Source organism: Sapajus apella, unplaced genomic scaffold (assembly GCF_009761245.1).
Source record: "Sapajus apella isolate SASKATOON/1434 unplaced genomic scaffold, GSC_monkey_1.0 scaffold68, whole genome shotgun sequence".
Lineage (NCBI taxonomy): Eukaryota > Metazoa > Chordata > Mammalia > Primates > Cebidae > Sapajus > Sapajus apella.
In genome coordinates, this window is record NW_022437008.1 from 2,702,357 (window position 1) to 2,707,402 (window position 5,046).

The window sequence follows — 5,046 nt, forward strand, 5'->3', positions numbered from 1 at the left end:
GTAGCATCTTTATAGCAGTGTGAGAACGGACTAATACATAATGTCAATATTCTGGATGTGATATAGTACCATAGTTTTTGCAAGATGTTACCATTCGGGGAAACTGGGTAAAGGGTACCCAGTGTCTAACTCCCGCCCTCACTCACTCACTCCCTCCTTCCTTCCATCCCCTCCTTCCTTCCTCCCACTCTTTTTCTTTTCACATTTCATTTGCTTGTTGACTTCCACCTGATTACTCCAGAAAGTAGCTACTTATGATGCTTAAGATGGGGGGCGATTTCAGTATCGCCTACTTTCCCCTATGACAAAAGACCTTTGAGCATGAACAGTAAGACACAGTCACATCTTGGGGACCTGTCTGCAGGTGAACTGCAGGGCCCCAGCCTTGTGCTGATTAAAATAATGAAGTGACAGCCACTTGCCTAAGCCAGAGTGGGCCAAGCTACTTCTGCACAGATTGTAAAACAGGCTTTAGGTTTCTCTCCTCTTAGATGAGAGGCCAAGGGTCTGCCCTGTCAGCCTGCTTTTCTAGTGGCTCACGGACCATCACCACTTCGCTGGCCTGGAAGGGTTTAGCCACAGCGGATCATGTGGCGACCAGGGCTGTCAGGGGCAGCCTCCATTTCCATTCTGTCTCGTAAGCAGCCTGGGAGATGTGGGCCTAAGCTTTGGTGAGGATGAAAGTCTGTCTTGGAAGTGGGCCCCACAGGGGTGAGTCCAGAGGCAGGGCCGAGAAGAGAAGGTCAGGTGGTAACATCATTCAAAGACCAGCTACGCCCAGAGCATACCTCCTGAGACGCCTTATCAAATGAGCAGGGGCTAAGTCAGCTGACAGCGTGACCACACAGCCCAGGCCTGTCCTGACAGAAGGCAGGAACCATTAGCAAATAAGTGACTTTTCCAAGAAACAAGATCTTGTTCAGAGCTGGGGCCTTGGGAACCTCCTTGATGTTTCAGTCACCATGCCCTGCCTTCCTGTCTCAACGTCCAGGACTCTAAATCCGTGGTAGAATGGCCAGTGTGTGGCCTTAGTGCCATGGCCATCTAGGGTGGATGTGGGCTGCCCACCTAGTGGCCCTTGGAGGCAGAAGTTTCTTTGCCTTTAGGGACAAACTTCCGTGAGCTGCTGAATATTCACTCAGAATCCCGATGGCCACAGCTTGGGGCCACTTTCAGGAACTCGAGGCTCAACGCGTTGCCACACTTGCCACAGGACACCTTCAAGGCTTCAGGATGACTGCTCCGGGCACTTGGCCACGCTGTCAGAGTGGATGGTCTTGGTGAACGCCCACCAGGGGAATGAGTATGCATACTATGAGAGGCTGGAGATCAGCTCATGGCCACACCTGGCACACGCATAGACGCCTGGCTCAAAGTGATTCTGGAAAACCTCACCCCCGAAGAAGCTGCAGAACAACAGGGCGCTGCCAGGACCACTGCGCGCTTGCCCCCTCCGACAGACCCAAAGCCACCCACCCCACCACTGCCAGGACCCACGCCCATCTCTTTGCATTCTCTCTTACAATTGCATGTGAATCCACAATTATGTCAAAGTAAAAACTGTAATTAAAACAATCAGACAGATTTCCTTGGAAGCTATGCATGTATTATGCAAATATATAAAACATGGGTAATATATAAAATGTTTAAACATGTATAAAAGTGTGCAAGGATGTGTCCCAAACTGATTAATAGTGAGTTCATTATCACTGGAGAGAGCATGGGAACTGAGGAGGTAATCGTTGGAATATTTAAATTTATCAATATTTTCTTTTTTTTTCTTTTGCTCTGGAATAAATATCCAGGCATACCTTTCTGGGCTGACTAGGAGTTGCATATTTCATTTTACAGGAAACAGCCAAACTGTATTTCAGAATGGCTGCTCCATTTTTCCATTCCCACCAGGAATGTATGAGTGATCCAGTTCCTAGATCATGTTTGACTTACACTCACAAATATGTTCTCCAAAGCTTTTTGTTATTTCTTAAATTCCTGAAGTAGTGTTTGTAACAGACTAGGGGTCTCAAGCAGTGGGTCACAAGACACCTTTCTACTGGGACAGCATTAAATTGAATTTTTTATTGTATATAACTCAAGTTCAGTAATCTGCATTGTGGCGCTCAGAGCTGAATCACTGATTGTCAATAATTTGCATCTGGCACTTTCCTCCAGCCAATCCACAGCACTCCATTCTTCCTGCCATTACTAATTTTCCTTTTAGTTCTTCAGTCTTTGGAGACATATAATTTTATTTCAGCCTCATGGTATCTATCAGACACTTTTGGTGGTAAATAACCAAACACTCAACTCATGCTGGCTTGAACAATGGAGAATTTATGAGCTTACAAAACTAAGAAGTCTAGGGTTAGTCCCAGCTACTTGGGAGGCTGAGGTGGGAGGATCGCTTGAGCCCAGGAGGTCAAGGCTGCAGTGAGCTGTGATCATACACAAACAAACAAAAACAAAAACAAACAAAAACATGTAGGCTATTCTGGATGGTACAGATTCAGTCATACAGATGAGAGATGGCAGAGTATTACCAGTAATAACCCAGGGAGCCTGGGATCAAATTCCCATTCCGCATCTACAAGCTGTGTGAGCTCATGTTTCATTCATCACCTCTCTGTGCCACAGTTCTTTCATCCATAAAATGTCAGCCAATAACCAGTCAACTACCTAACAGAGTTGCTAGGGAGAAAAAATAAAAACATATTTACATGAGAAGAGTTTAGAATGGAGCCAGGAAGTGCTGAGTATATATTAGCTATAAATTATATATATATATATATATATGCTATTATTAACAGTAGTTAAGAAAAACATGTCTGTAATTCCGATTTTTCAACAGCAAACTAACAATACCTCATTAAGTGGTAAACGAATAAATATCATATTCATATAACAATATGAAAGCTAGAGACAGCTCATCTGAGGCACAGATGAACAAAAAACAGAGGGAGGTGCCCAGGTGCAGTAGCCCACACCTGTAATCCTAGTGCTTTGAGAGGCCAAGGTGGGATGACAGCTTGAGGCCAGGAATTTAAGACCAGCCTGGGCAACACAGTGAGACCCCCATCTCTACCAAAAAAAAAAAAAAAAAAAGAATTATCTGCACATGGTGGTGGGTGCCTGCAGCTCCAGCTACTTAGGGACTACTCAGAGCTGAAGCAGGAGGAACCTTAGTGCCCACAGGATTGAGTTTACAATGAACTGTCATCTCACCACTACACTCCAGCCTGGGTCCAGAGACAGTGACACCCTGTCTCTAAAGAAGAAAGAAAGAAAAAAAAAAAAAAACAGAAGCGGTAATATTCAAGGTATAAACCAAAAATAAAATTATAAGCACCCCCCCCACACACAACCATCTGAATGGACCCCGTCCTCTCTGCCAAGGGCATTCCAAAGTTAAGCTGAAAAACTAGTTCGGGCCATAATCACAAGAGGGAGTGGGACATGCCTCATCATACCCCCATTCCTTTTGGAATTACTGATAGAACAGACCTTTAAGTCTGATTTAAAAAAAGATTTTACAATCTATTTTATCTGAAGTCTGCTGCTATCTGGACACACCCAGTGGAAGAAAAACAGGATATCTGAATATGATGGGTGGATTGTATCAATATCAATATCCTGGTTGTGGTATTGGACTGGAGCTTTGTAAGATGTTAGTATTGGAGGAAACTGGGTAGAGTCCACAGGATCTCTCTACATTTTCTTCCCTTCCTTCCTTTCTTTGTCTCCACAACCCCTTATGGTAACCCAGACATTCCTTTCTATGGATAACTCAACCAATTGCCCGTCAGAAACTCTTTGAATCCCCCTATGGCTTGGAAACGCCATGGCTTCCATGTGTCCTGCTTTTCTGGATGGAACTAATGTTCATCTTACATGTATTGACTGATGCCTTATGTCTCCCTAAAGTGTATAAAACTAAGTGGTGGGCCAGGTGCTGTGGCTCACACCTGTAATCCCAGCACTTTGGGCGGCCGAGGCAGGTGGATCACCTGAGATCAGGAGTTTTACACCAGCCTGGCCAACATAGCAAAACCCCATCTCTAATAAAAAGGCAAAACTTAGTTGGGTGGAGTGGTGCATGCCTGTAGTCCCAACTATTCAGGAGGCTGAGGCAGGAGAATCACTTGAACCTGGGAGGTTGCAGGTGCAGTGAGCAGAGATCACACCACTGCACTCCAGCCTAGGGGATGGAGCAAGACTCCCTCTCAAGAAAAAAAAAAAAAAAAGGTGTGGCCTGGCAACGTCGGGCACATGGTTCTCAGGATCTCCTGTGGGTTGTGTCATGGGCCATCGGCCATCCACATTTGTCTCGGAATAAATCTCTTCAAGTGTTTTACAGAGTTTGACTCTTTTAATTGACAAGGGAAAAAAAATGCAAAGACAGGGACAAACAAATGTAATGAGAAAGCAGACAAAGACAAGGGAGCCAGCACTGGAAAGCCAGGTGTGAATACTCAAGGGCAGGCATTTAGATGATTTGATAGCTCTGCCAAGCCCGTGGCTTCAAAGAGAAGGAACAAGTGTTTTTGTTCATTCCTAGAGTGCAGAAGTGAAATCAGAGGGGCAAAGAAAGACAAACAGATGTCCAGAAAACAGACACGGGCAGTTGGCTCAGGATAGAGGGTTGGAGGCCAGCTGTCCCTGGCACAGGCCGACCTTAGGTTGAAGTCCTCCACCCGATTGGGATCCGAAAGGCCTGCAGCCAAGGAGGGCGGATGGCTGGAGCTCCGGAGTTAGAGAACACCCTGGGCAGCAGGGCAAAACCAGGTTTCTACAAAAAATGGTGCGGCACCCACCGTAGCCCCAGCTACTTTGGGAGACTGAGGCGGGAGGACTGCTTGAACCTAGGAGGTTGAGGCTGCAGTGAGCTGTGACCGTGCCACTGCTACAATCTGGACAACAAAGCAAGACCCTGTCTCTAAAGTGAAATAGAAGCTTTTCGTTCTCAGCTACACCTGCAGGGCTACCCTGGTAAAAAAAATATATATATATATATGAGATGATATGTCTGTGTCAATTACATAGAAGAGG

At 45.7% G+C, this 5,046-nt stretch overlaps 1 pseudogene; it reads right to left on the reverse strand.

Annotated features, from left to right (window-relative positions):
* Positions 1–1,043: 1,043 nt before the first annotated feature.
* Positions 1,044–5,046, reverse strand: part of LOC116530825 — a 9,569-nt pseudogene continuing 5,566 nt past the window's right edge.